Below are 13,861 nucleotides of genomic sequence, written 5' to 3' on the forward strand. Positions count from 1 at the left end.
TCTAAATTTCAGCCAAGGAAATTAATTCTGGATAAAATAAGAGCATTTTGAAACTTCACTTTCAAACTCGAAAACTTTACTACACAAGAACAAAGAAATGTCTCCACAAGAATACAAATTTCAGTTTGTGCGTTCTGATTGATATTAATGGGCGTAACTCGGGGGGGGGGGGGATGAAATATATATCACCCCACAATTTTTGACCAGTGGGAATGGGCCATTGGATCCCCCCCCCCAAGATGTTTGTGGTTAAGAAACAGAAAATGCCGATTTTGAGGTTATCTTGAGACTCATGGTTAGAGTATGTCATAAGAAAGATATTTGGCTATAAATATAGGGAGAATAACAAGCAATGGCAGACATTTTGAAAATTATGAAAATTGCTTGTTAATGTTATTCTGCCTATAGTTTTTCATAGGACAAATCTGTGATGGCCCTATAGGCATGACATACTCTGACTGTGTAGCAAATTCCATGCTTGTATCATCAAAGGCACAATCCCATTACCTATATGCCTGCTGTACCAAGGCCATCCATTGTTGGCTGTTTCGGCACTTTTGCCGGAACAGCCTTTGTTTTCGTTAAGATTTTTTTTTTTTCTGTTTCGGCACTTTTGCCGAAACAGCCTTTGTTTTCGTTAAGTTTTTTTTTTTTTTTTTTTTTTTTTCTTTTTCAGTCATTTTCCCCATAGCATTTGTATACTTTTTTTTTGTTACCGGCACTTTGGGCACTAAAATCAATCCGATTGGCTTTATACTTGGCACACACTTAGACCAGCATCTGAAGTTGTGTGCCGAACATTAACATCATCGTGACGTCATCGAATAATTTATTATAGAATTTTGAATATTTAATTTTTCCCATAGACTTTGTACACAGAAATAAAAAAAAATTGTCGATTTTCAAAGGGCATTTTTGACTCTTTGCCAGTAATTTATTTGCACCAATCTTTGTCCAAGCAAAGACCCTAATTCAAACAACATTGTGTAATGATGACGTCATGATGACGTCATCCGGTGTGTATTTATAGGCAATTAAATTGTGACACTTTTAATATTTAAAAATGCATAAGAAATCAACCGAACGCGTCCGCAGCATTCTGTTACCGGCAAGTGGTAGAGTAGGTTGAGGTCTTTATTTCATTCAGTGTGCGTGAAATCACGTGACCCTTGCTTCCGGTCGAAAAAGGCCAAAACCGGGAGTAGCTTATTATTTAAAAATGGTAATAGATGTGAACTTGCTTTTAACAGTGTTAGTCTTTTGGCTAAAAGTATTCTTCAAATCATCTACCAATGACGTCATGCAATCTTCGAGCGCCCTCTAGCGACAGGTTGAAAATTAGCAAAAATGTATTTTGAATAGATGTCTCTGGCGAAGTTTGTCGGAAATGCCTAAATATTGGTGTATATGATGACCTTGACCCACTTAAGACGTGTGCGAAGTTTTAGGCAAATGACGTCATCAGACCGGAAGTTATAATAAAAAGACCCTTTTTCATTTGAAAATTCCTGAAAAATCAACCATGGCAGTTTTTATGTTAGTTTTTATTTAATAATTGTCGATTTAAGGGTAGGTCTAAAACATTTCAAAGCTTCGAGGCAATAAGCGAACTCGGACATGCCCTGCGCATGCTTAAAACTTCAGGCTGACAATACCTCTGCTCTAAAACATGCACAGAACGTCTATATGTACATACACGTACATTACGCACATATATATACATCGTATGTCAGTCAGCCTGCAGAGCACGTGTTGCCGAGCTCAAATCCTGTCCACATCACAGTGACTGTTTTAGCCGATTTTCTTTGACAGATTTTATGTTCATGCATGCGCATAGTCAGGGACATATAATAAAAACTCATAATGCCGAAAAACCCTATGTTACGTATTTAAAGGTGCAGTTTTTCTGCAGTGGGATTTTCCACAAGTCTTTTCCTATACAACACTGATATCTTACTGAGTAGTTCTGAACTTCAGCCGAGAATTACTATGAGAAGGAAAGAGAAATCATACTTTTTTTTCGCGCTGTCATTCGATTGAACATATTCCTAAGGGTCAGAATATCAAGTCATATTTCATAAAAATGTTTCAGTTCAAAGGCAAATTACAAATTTAAAGGTGCAATGTTTCTGCAGTGTTTTTTTTTTAGCCCGTTAACTTTGTTCACGTGTTAGACCATTGACTTTGTACTCGTTTTCAAGCCACCATTTCTATAACTTGGTGATCTGGAATCGTCATCAATGTTACAGCCAAGGAAGACCCTCATACAAAAATTATGCCAAGACTATGACGTCATGATGACGTCATCACCTAATTTTTTTTATTGATTTTTGAAAATTAATGTGCATATTATGAAGTCCTATATCTACAGAACTGTAAGTCTGATTGGGTTGAAACTTGGTATGTGGCTAGACCGGGATGTGTTATAGGTTGAAACCGGAAGTGCTTTATAATTTAAAATTGGTGAAAGACGCGAACTTGCTTTCAACGATGTTTGCTCTAGCTAAGTTGTTCTTTACCATAATATTATAGTAATAGATGAAACTTTATGTGACGTCATCATGACGTCATCACGTGACATGTGACGTCATAATTCAAAGCCCTATGCGAATGGAATCACATATTATATGCCACCATTTATTATAAACAGAACTACACATCCTTAGTTGATGGAACACATGTCACATGTCACAAAAAGCTACCGACACAGCCCTATGTTTGTCCACAAACATATGTCTAGTTTTTTTTTTTTTTTTTTTTTTTTTCCCCCAGCCATTTTGCCCATAGCATTTGTACACGTTTTTTTGTCACCGGCACTTTGGGCACTAAAATCAATCCGATTGACTTTATACTTGGCACACACTTAGACCAGCATCTGAAGTGGTGTGCCAAACATTGACATCATCGTGGCGTCATTATGAGTCACGTGACGTCACATTATATGCGATTTTTCTGTTGTGACCATTTTCTAGCAGAATTCGGCTAGATCTGACAGATTGGGCTATATCTCCAGAACTACAGGTCCGATTAGGTTGCAAGTTGGTATGGACCTAAACCGGAATGTGTTATAGATGAAAATTCAAGTGACGTCACGATGACGTCATCACGTGACATGTGACGTCACAATATAGGTGCATACTTTGAAGGCCTATATCTCCATGACTACCGGTCCGATTGGGTTGAAACTTGGTATGTACCTAAACCGGGATGTGTTATAAATGAAAATTAAAGTGACGTCACGATGACGTCATCACGTGACATGTGACGTCACAATATGAGTGCATATTATGAAGGCCTATATCTCCATGACTACAGGTCCGATTGGGTTGAAACTTGGTATGTACCTAAACCGGGATGTTTTATAGATGAAAATTTAACTGACGTTACGATGACGTCATCACGTGACATGTGACGTCGTCACATGGCATGTGACGTCATATTCAAAATTGCATATTTTGAAGGCCAATATCTACAGAACTACAGGTCTGATTGGGTTGAAACTTGGTATGCACCTAAACTGGGATGTGTTTTAGATGGAAATTTAAGTGACGTCATGATGACGTCATCATATGACATGTGACATAATATCAAATGTGCATATTTTCAAGGCCAATATCTACAGAACTACAGGTCTGATTGGGTTGAAACTTGGTATGTACTTAAACCGGAATGTGTTATAGATGAAAATTGAAGTGACGTCACGATGACATCATCACGTGACATGTGACGTCATAATTCAAAGCCCTATGAGAATGGAATCACATATTATATGCCACCATTTATTATAAACAGAACTACACATCCTTCATTGATGGAACACATGTCACATGTCACAAAAAGCTACCGAAACAGCCCTATGTTTGTCCACAAACATATGTCTAGTTAATATCCATTGTTATTCATGGTTCTCATTTCCAACCGACCCTATTTTGGGCTCTTGACCCCCCACCTTGCTGATTTGACCAGCTCACTTTAATTTGGTAGGAGGGGGTGTGAGAGGGGGTTCAATCAGCCAACAACTCTGGGCCAGTAATTGTGCACTACTTTCAAACTCAGACACGTTGGTAACAGACAACTGCATCACCTGCGGTTATCGCCAGATCACCATTTGGCATGAGGATGATGTTCTCTGCATGATTACATTCTGTGATGGCAGATCCATTGTTCTTGCCATCAGGACTAAAATGAACAACCTCTTCTGACCCCCTGAGAACATGAAATCTACTTGTAACATAAATGCTGCCATCCCTGTCACAGCACACTCCTGTGAGCATTATTTGTTCAAGATGTCTGCGTGGTTCAATTGAAAGACGTCTTTCATGTCCTTGCCTGAGAATGGTATCATGCCGGTGTCTGAGAATGGTACCAAATACCTCACTGCCATCATAGTCAACTGACCGTAACTTGGCACAGTCAGTGTAGATGAGGCGCTGATTGTAGATAGTCAAATAGTCACCTATGCCTGGAGCTGACACGATTTTGAAGAGGGTACCATCCGGCCTGTGTAGGGATATCTTATCCTTCTCTTTGTACCCTATGGCTATCAGATTGTTGTCGTCCACGGCGAGGCATGTTGGTTTGCTGTGGAGCTTCCACCGGAGACTAGGTTTGAAGCTGTTCAGAGGATGGTACTGCCTGTTGAATGTCTTTACGACTGTGCCATCTAAGACGATGAGTTCATCGTGCTTGTTCACTGCCACTCGTTTGGGGTTGCACAAACCATCGATCACAATCTCCTTCAGGACTGGAGGAGATTGAGGTGTCTTGAAGGAGATGCTGATCAAGTTTCTGCACTCAGCATCCACAATGACCACTTCGTTGTCGGAGAACACTGCTAAATGAGATGCAGACTTGAACTCAAGTTTTCCATATCGACTTATCTTTTTGCTTTTCTTCCACTTTTTTGTCGGATTAATTGAAGACATCTTGTGTGCTTCAGCCCCCTCTTCTGGTTTTTGATCTTCCTTATCAAGTAACAGCTTCCCTATTGTGACTGATATTTCACTGCTGAAGTCCATGAAAGACAACTTGTTATTCACCTTCTGTGGCAGCTTCTTTGTCAGCTCTCTGAGATTATGCAATACCTTCTGCTTGAAATCTAGCGTCTCATGGCAGCTTGCTTCATCTATGAATTGTTTCATCGCATGTAGCTTCTGTTCTGTGTTGCTTGCTTCTTTGCTGTTGGTTGCATGTGCTGCATCCAATATCTTGACTCTGTCTTTGTAGATCTTTTCTGCCTCTTGCTTCAGTCGCTGACCCTCTGCTGTCATTCTGGCAACCCCCTCATCAACCTTTTGTTGTATTTTCTTGTTGGTGTTCATGAACGTACTATCCAGTGTCTTGCGGATCTTTTTGACTTCCTGTGTAGCGGTGCTCAGCTCCGTTCTTTTCTCTTCAGCTTTTGCAGTTGCCTCTGCAATTTCTTGTCTGCACTTGTGCAAGGCATCCATCTGTCCACTGAGAGAGTGCTTGGCATGGTCTAGAACAGAGCAGGTAGTGCATGCCAGCTGCTCACATGTGTCGCAGTAGACACTGACATACTGGTCTGGATGCTTCCTGCATTTTGGAACCTCCTCTCTGAGTTTACTCTTGTAGGAGATCTCTCCTGAACGGAGCTGGGCCAGAGTGTTCACTTCATGAGTTTGCAACGCAGCCATTCGTCTGTGTCCCTTATCACACTCGAGACAAAGGAAACTGTCACAGTTGATGCATCTTGACACAGCTTCACTTTCCTCATCACAACTTTGACATTTGATCTCTGACCCTTGACCTTCATCAAGCAGCTGTTCCTGCACTGTGAACTCCTCCACCAGGGCTCCCAAAGTATAGTTAGTAGGCAGAGCAGTGACATCGTTTTCTTTTAGTTTTAGCGTGGTATCACGTCTACAGAGAGGGCACGTTAGCTTGGCACTATTAGGACCGTTCCACTCTTTGAGCTCTTGGAGGCATTTCAGGCAGAAACTGTGCAAACAGTCTAGGACTTTGGGCTGCTTGTAACGACAAGAGCAGATTGAGCATTCTAGATGATCCTGGCTGATCTTGCCCAAGACGGATTGAACAGACACATTTGATGCCATATCTGTGGAAGTACATGTACAAAAAAAAATAATTGCAGCCAACACGTACATGTTCACACAGTGTTCTAAAAGGATTAAGGTGATATAGGCTTGATTTAGTTCTTTTCTTGATGTTTTTAAGGAAATAAGATTGCAGAGGAGTGAAGGCAAACATAACAACTTGCCAGCATATAGTCACAAAAAATGGGGCCAAATTTTTTTGCAACAGTGACCTAAATCTGCTATGAAAGAGTTATAAAATGAACTTTTAACCTATTCCTTACCGTACATACCATGTAGCCAGGGCCAACACCATGGGCGTCGCCAGGATTTTTTCTAGAGGGGGGCAAAAAATTTTTTTGCCAAAAAATGCTTGTATTTCTCAACACATTCTCGATTTATCAGTTTTAGAGGGGGGCAGGGACATTTTGCCCCCCCCCCCAACTCATTAAATTTACACCACTTTGTCTTCGCGCCTCTTTTTTTTTTTCTTTTCTTTTCTTTTTTTTCTTCCTTTTTTTTTTTTTTTTTTTTTTTTTTTGCTTTTCCAGGGGGGGGCAAGTGCCCCCCCTTGCCCCCCCCTCGCGACGCCCATGGCCAACACCCAAAGTCACAACACTGGCAACATTAACAATTAATGTTGCAAACCTGAGAAATAGCAAACGGGGATCACTCAGGTAGGATATTTTATTTTATTACACATTTTCAAAGAAACCATAGAAGGAAACTGACTAGGTGCATTATAATTATTTCAAGTTTGAATAAAGAAATTGACTGGAGCAGGGTTTGAACCTGCGACCTCCGGTACCCCATTTTTTGGTCAATGTCTTTGTTCAAGGGCACTAGTCACAAGCCAGAAAAGAAGTCAGAAACTAAATTTGACACTGTCTTTGATCAGATCAACTCCAAACTTGGCACAGACCTACAAGCGACGTCAACACATGATGTCTTTTGTAAGTTTGATGAGCCTGTAAAAGATTTTATGTCAGTTGTCACAGCTAACGCTTAGTTGCATGAACCCTGCACCGAGTCGGTTCACGTCAAGTTCGCAAATGGTCGATTTGTCTGGATTACCCCATGCATAATCAATATGCCGCTAGAGCAAACTTGCATACCATGTGCATGGTATGCAACTTTTGACACGTCTAAATTTTAATGAATTGGAAAAATTAACATTACATGAACCAAAATTACATTGTATATGTACATGTACATGGACTGCCTGGAAAGTAGTTCAATGCACTGAGGACTGTATTAAAGATACAGTAACACAGTCATTTAAAGTAGATTAGATCATTTGCAGCCTATCCAAAAAGTAACTGATGAAATTATTGTTGAAAAACCTTGCTTGGTTTAAAGATAGTAATGGCATTAATTTCCTGTGGAAGTATTCTTTCTGGCTTGCTGTCATTTTAAAGAAAGCAATAACGGAGGCCATTTCCAAAGATGTGTCAAGTGATGCTTTTTTGGAAATTTCTGTTACTTGTTGATGTGTAGTATGGTGAATCAGTGAAATGGTGCACGCAAGCATTTACATGACTCAATTATTCTTCAGATCAGTGCGTGACATCGCATCGCTGTAATCAGCTGATTGAGAACGTGTCCCAGACACTGCTTTCAGGCACATATCAAAACATATGACTTGGCAACTTTGGAATTGATACCGACATGCTATTCTTTTCTCGGAATATATAACATTCACAGAGCTGAAACTTCATCGGGTTAGTTGTTAAGCACCCATATTTAGATTTGGAGCACTTTTGTTGCTTCAAACATGTCAAACAAAAGAAACTCACAAATGACAAAGGATCTACCCTACATGTACCTTTAAATAACAGCCAAAACAGCTGTGTCTGTCCAAAACTGACTCAATTGGTACAAACAAGTGAGGACACTATACACAAAAAGACCCACATTTACTTTGATTTATACAAAAAACATCAATTAAACTAGAGATTTGCGTTTATTGAGTTTCAAATACTGAGTGATCGGGCAGAAAACGTTTTCGTAGGACATTGCCCAAAGTATTCTACTTTTAAATGCTCTTTCTTTTTGATATCATTTCGTTAAAAATGCGGTTTGTAGCCCAATTGGGCGCATTCCACGCCATAATGTCCCTTCAAGTTTCATTGAACATCTGTGGTTCTCTATATCATTATATTGTACTGGAACCTGTATTATTGAAATATGACTGATTCGTAAAGGATGATTTGATGAAATATGTTTTACCTGTACATGTAGATAGCGAGCAGTGTGCAGGCCAGCGGCTAGGGAGACTTGATACTTTGCTGAATAAATTATAATACTTTTAGAACCTGTCTGAGCGTGGCATCCCTGCAAATGTGTGCTTTTACTCAATCCATAAGTTTTTTAGTTTGTCACAAATTTGTTACTTTTTGACAACCTTGTTGTAGAAATGTATATAGATTGCTTTCATAGACAAGAAAATGCACCTGTCCTCTCATTAAAAAACAACACCACTTACTATTATTTGTCCATTTCGTGCAGTTGGAACGCGGAATCTAACCCATCCTTTGGTACAAATAACACAACTAAGAGTTGTGGTATAGATGCCAAATGCCAACAATTCAGCTTAACACGCAGATTTCTATTGTTGATCAATCATGTGACCCTGAGCCAGAAATATATTTCTGCAGTGTGCAGGATATAAAGCATACTGCAGTATGCAGTCCATAGTAATTTTCACTTTTTGGTGAAAAGTTTATTCATTGTCTGGACACAATGAGCTGAGCTGGCTTGTAATTTGTATGCTACGGTTCAATAAGCGTGAACTTCTCCCTGAAACCAGATGAATGAATGGAAACTGGAATTCTCAAATTCTTTGTGAACGAAGGGAAAATAGGAGAATAATATGCTTTCAGAGGAAGAAAATACTACAGAAATTTATTCATTTATTTATTACATTTCTTTACCCAGGGTATGCCCAAACAGTTCAAAAACTGGTTTCATTGGGGCCCTGCATACACTACAAATGACTACTCATGTACAAATACAATACATTACAAATACAATACAGCACAATGAAATAAAATAAAGGTACATGTATATGGGATTGCTACATGAAAGTTGTAAGCAACTATTAATATTGTACAACTATTACAAAGAAACATGTACAGTTTGAAACGACACCACTAACATACTTTCCTTAAGGCCTTAGGTGAAATAAGTGAACATGACGAATTTGGACATTTCTTGTGACATCGGGAAAATATTCCTATAGGCCTACATTCGCTGATTATGGGAGGGGCGAAAAACCCGTGAAAAACCTTTTTTGGAGAAAAACAGGAAAATTTCATCCAGCTCATTAGGGCAACCAAGTTTGTTAAAACTCAGTTAGTCAGCACAGATTTAGATTTGTATAATCAGTGAAGACAGCGAAAAAATACTCATGTATTTATTTGCAGAAAAAAAAAATAATCGGTCTGTGGTCAGACCGAAGTTCCTGAATTGATGCGGCGACGCGTTTTTTTTTTTGTTTTTGTTTTTTTTGGTGGCTTTTTTTTTTTCCAAGCTTGAATTGTACAGACAAGGTGGGTACTATTTTGCTTTTTTGTGTCCTCATTATACATTGGTGTCCTCCATAATTTGCCGTGGTGGCCTTTATGGTTTGCCTTGGTGCAATTTCCCCATTCCTTGGTGCTCCTTGGTACAAAAATTTGAGGAGGTGCGACAATAGAGGGCGCTGTTGTAGCTTCCGTGTTAATTTGAAAAATTAACATTGACGCGCATGATTAAAATCAACGCGCGCGCTGACCAGAGACCGAAAAAAATTTTTTTTTGGCCTTACTGATTTGAACTTTTTATGTAGTTCAGATTTTGAATAAGCTTAGAGAAGTCTTTGTTCTCAACTGTACATGCAAATTATTCCATAGCATTGTACCAGTTACCATGGTTACAGCAAAACTTGAGGCGTAACATTCTCTTTGTGGCAAAAGGAATCCGCAGCGCGTGTATATTTGTTGGGAAAATGTTGGCGAAACACATTCTGGGGACACCACTTGTAGCGTCATTCATGTATTTGTACATGTATGTGAACAAAGGCTCCAGTAGATGCATTTTTAGATTCTGCTTGGCTGTTTGTACCATCATATTAACATTACAATTAGTTCTAAGATCATCCTCTTCTTTAGAAGATTTTCATGTTTTACACTGACACTGCCTCCCCTCAAGTTGGCTGATTTGACCAGCTCGCTTTAATTCACTTGGGGGGGGGGGGCAATCAGACAACAACACTGGGCCAGTAATTGTGCACTACTTTCACTTTTAGACACGTTGGTAAAATGTAAATGAAGTAAATTTTTTTGCAACTGCAAATACCATCAAATCACCCTTTGGCATGAGGGCAATGTCATCTGCATCCCTACATGCCTTGATGGCACATTCATTGTGCTTGCCATCAGGACTAAAATGAAGAACTTCAACAATACTAATATCAAAACAGAATGTACATGTAACATAGATACTGCCATCCCTGCCACAACACACTCTTTTGAGAATTATTTCACCCAAACCATCATCTTTTCTGACAGTGGTACAAAAAACCTCACTTCCATTATAGTCAATTGACAGTAACTTGGCACAGTCAGTGTACATGAAGATGAGGCACTGCTTGTAGATAGTCAAATAGTCACCTGTGCCTGGAGCTGACAGGATTTTGAGGAGGGTACCATCCGGCCTGTGTAGGGATATCTCGCCCTTCTTCTCATAACCTATGGCTATCAGATTGTTGTCATTTGCAAGGCATGTTGGTTTGCTGTTTGGCTTTCGACAAGCACCATGTTTGAAGCAGTTTAGAGGATGGTACTGCCTGTTGAATCTCTTGACGACTGTGCCAGCTAAGACGATGAGTTCATCATTGTTGTTCACTGCCACATGTTTGGGGTAGTACAGACCATCGAACTCAAGCTCTTTCATGACAAGAGGAGATTGAGGTGTCTTGAAGGAGATGCTGAGCAAGTTTCTGCATTCAGCATCAGCAATGACCACTTCATCGCCAGAGAACAGTGCTAAATGAGGTGCAGATGTGAACTCAATTCTATGTTGGAATATCTCAACTTTTATTCCACTTTGTTGTCTGATTTGAGGCCACCTTATGTGCTTGAGCCTTCACTTCTGGTTTTGATCATCCTCAAGTAACAGCTTCCCCATTGTGACTGATACTTCACCACCGTGGAAGTCCATAAAAGACAACTTGTTATGCACCTTCTGTGGCAGCTTCTTTGTAAGCTCGCTAAGATTATGCAAAACGTTCTTCTTAGAATCTAGCATCTCATAGCAGCTTGCTTGCTCTATGAGTTGTTTCATCTCGTCTAGCTTCTGCTCTGTGTCGCTCGTTTCTTTGCTGTTGGTTGCATGTGCTGCATCCAATGTCTTGACTCTGTCTTGGTATATCTTCTCTGCCTCTTGCTTCAATCGCTGCCCCTCTTCTTTAACCCTGGCAATCCACTCATCAACCTTTTGTTGGATTTTGTTGTTGGTGTCCATGAACATACTATCTAGGGCCTTGTGGATCTTCTCAACTTCCTGTGAAGCGGTGCCTAGCTCCGTTCTTTTTTCCTCAGCTTTTGCTATTGTCTCTGCAATTTCTTGTCTGCACTTGCCCAAGGCCACCATCTGTCCACCGAGGGAGTGCTTGGCATGGTCTAGAATAGAGCACGTAGTGCACGCAAACTGCTCACACGTGTTGCAGTAGATGCTGAGATTCTGGTCTGGATGCTTCTTGCATTTTGGAACCTCTTCTCTCAGTTTACTCTTGTAGGAGATCTCTCCAGAACGGAGCTGGGCCAGAGTGTTCACATCATGAGTTTTCAACACAGCCATTCGCATGTGTGCCTTATCGCACTCCAGACAGAGAAAACTGTCACAGTTGATGCATCTTGACACAGCTTCATTTCCCTCATCACAATTTTGACATTTGATCTCTGACCCTTGACCTTCAAGCAGCTGTTCCTGCACTGTGAACTCCTCCACCAGGGCTACCAAAGTAAAGTTATTAGGCAGGTCAACGACGTCGATTCCTTTCAGCTTGGTATCACGTCTGCAGAGAGGGCACGTTAGTTTGTTGCTATCAGGATTTTGGTGAAGTTTTATATTTTGTAGGCATTTCAGGCAGAAACTGTGCAAACAGTCAAGAACTTTGGGCTCCTTGAAACGACAAGAGCAGATGGAGCATTCTAGATGATCCTGGCTGATCTTGCCCAAGACGGATTGAACAGTCACATTTGATGCCACGTCTGTGAAAATAAAAACAAGAGAACTGTAGCCAATATGCACACACGGTTTGCTAGAGGAAAGAGGGTGATACAGGCTGAATGAGTATAAATGTATGTTGGATATTTTCAAGGCAATTTAGGTTTCAGTGGAATAAAAGCCAACATTATTATAACTGAACAGCAATCGCAAAAATCAGTCCAGTATTTGCATCAGAAAAAAACAAATAAAATGCTTTATGCAATGCATGTTTTTGTTTGTAACTTTTTGTTACAAAATTTGAAAACCTTTTTGTACAAATATTAATTGCCTTCATGAAAAAAAAAATCACCCTCCTCGCCATCATACTTCTGTGGTATCTCATAGAAAAAAACCCTACTTACCGGTACTTGAAGCTGAACTATGTTGTTGTCCCATGGTTGTCCTTTTGTGCTGTTGGAATGAGGAACTTAACCAATCCTTTGGCAGAAATATAACACACCCAAGAGCTAGCTATCTGCCCCGGCCAATGATCATTAGATCCCAAGCTGGCAATGCAATACTGGCAACGCTACAACTTTCTATTTTTTGATACACTGAAGGTCAAGTAATGTAACACAGATCCAGATGTACTTGTGCAAAGCCGGATGTACACGTATGAGCATTCCGTACACATGATTCATCTCATCATACATGTACGTGTAAACGTCATTGAGTCTGGGCATAATGAGTCTGGGCATAATGAGCTGGCTTGTCAGTATGCTGTGTATCATGAGCGTGAACTTCACCCTGAAACCAGAGGCGTAAAATATGATTGAAGGGAAACTGGAAACTCGAAAGATTTCACGAATGAAGGGAAATTTAAAGAATACGTGTATACTTTGTGAATGGAAGAAGCAAATAATTTGTTCTTGAAAGAAAAATATCAGAAGACAAAAAAAGAAGAAATCGAAAAAAGAGCTGAATCTGAATCTAAATCTTTTTCAATTGGCATTAGGCCAAAATATAAAGTCAGTCTCTGATCAGGGCGCCCGTCGATTTTGATTATGCGCACGTCAATCTTTTTTTTTTCTTCAAATTTTCGGCAGTAGCTACAACATGTACAACAACGCCCTTTATTGCCGCACCGCCTCAAAATTTTGTACCAAGGAGCACAAGGTCACAACGGCAAATAATGGAGGACACCAAGGTATATGAGGACACATAAAGGCAAAATAGTACCCACTTTGTCTGTACAATCCAAGCTTGGGGGAAAAAACGGAACTTTGGTCTGACCAGAGACTAACTATTTTTTTTTCTTTTTTCGGCCTTATGGATTATTTTAAAGTAAACAATTCCTGTGCACTTTAGATTTGAGTTGTGTAGCTGTGTGAAAAGTTTGTTGCCCTTCTTTCTGTCAGACATCACCAACAAGTCTGTCACAAGAGGGCTCACTACTCTCAGATCAGTTCAGTGGATTTTATATTTTGCAGTGTGTGCCAGAACTCCAATGGTTTTTGGTTCAGAACCAACAGTAATTTGGTTTGGTTTGTATTGGAGTAAATATTCGTATGTATTAAATTTTAGGAATTTTCTAAATATCTGGGAAAACAAAT

At 39.9% G+C, this 13,861-nt stretch overlaps 1 pseudogene; it reads right to left on the bottom strand.

Annotated features, from left to right (window-relative positions):
• Positions 1-3,908: 3,908 nt before the first annotated feature.
• LOC119730089 lies at positions 3,909-12,868 on the bottom strand (annotated as a pseudogene).
• Between the last annotated feature and the right edge of the window lie 993 nt (positions 12,869-13,861).

Source organism: Patiria miniata, unplaced genomic scaffold (assembly GCF_015706575.1).
Source record: "Patiria miniata isolate m_02_andy unplaced genomic scaffold, ASM1570657v1 HiC_scaffold_22, whole genome shotgun sequence".
Classification (NCBI taxonomy): domain Eukaryota; kingdom Metazoa; phylum Echinodermata; class Asteroidea; order Valvatida; family Asterinidae; genus Patiria; species Patiria miniata.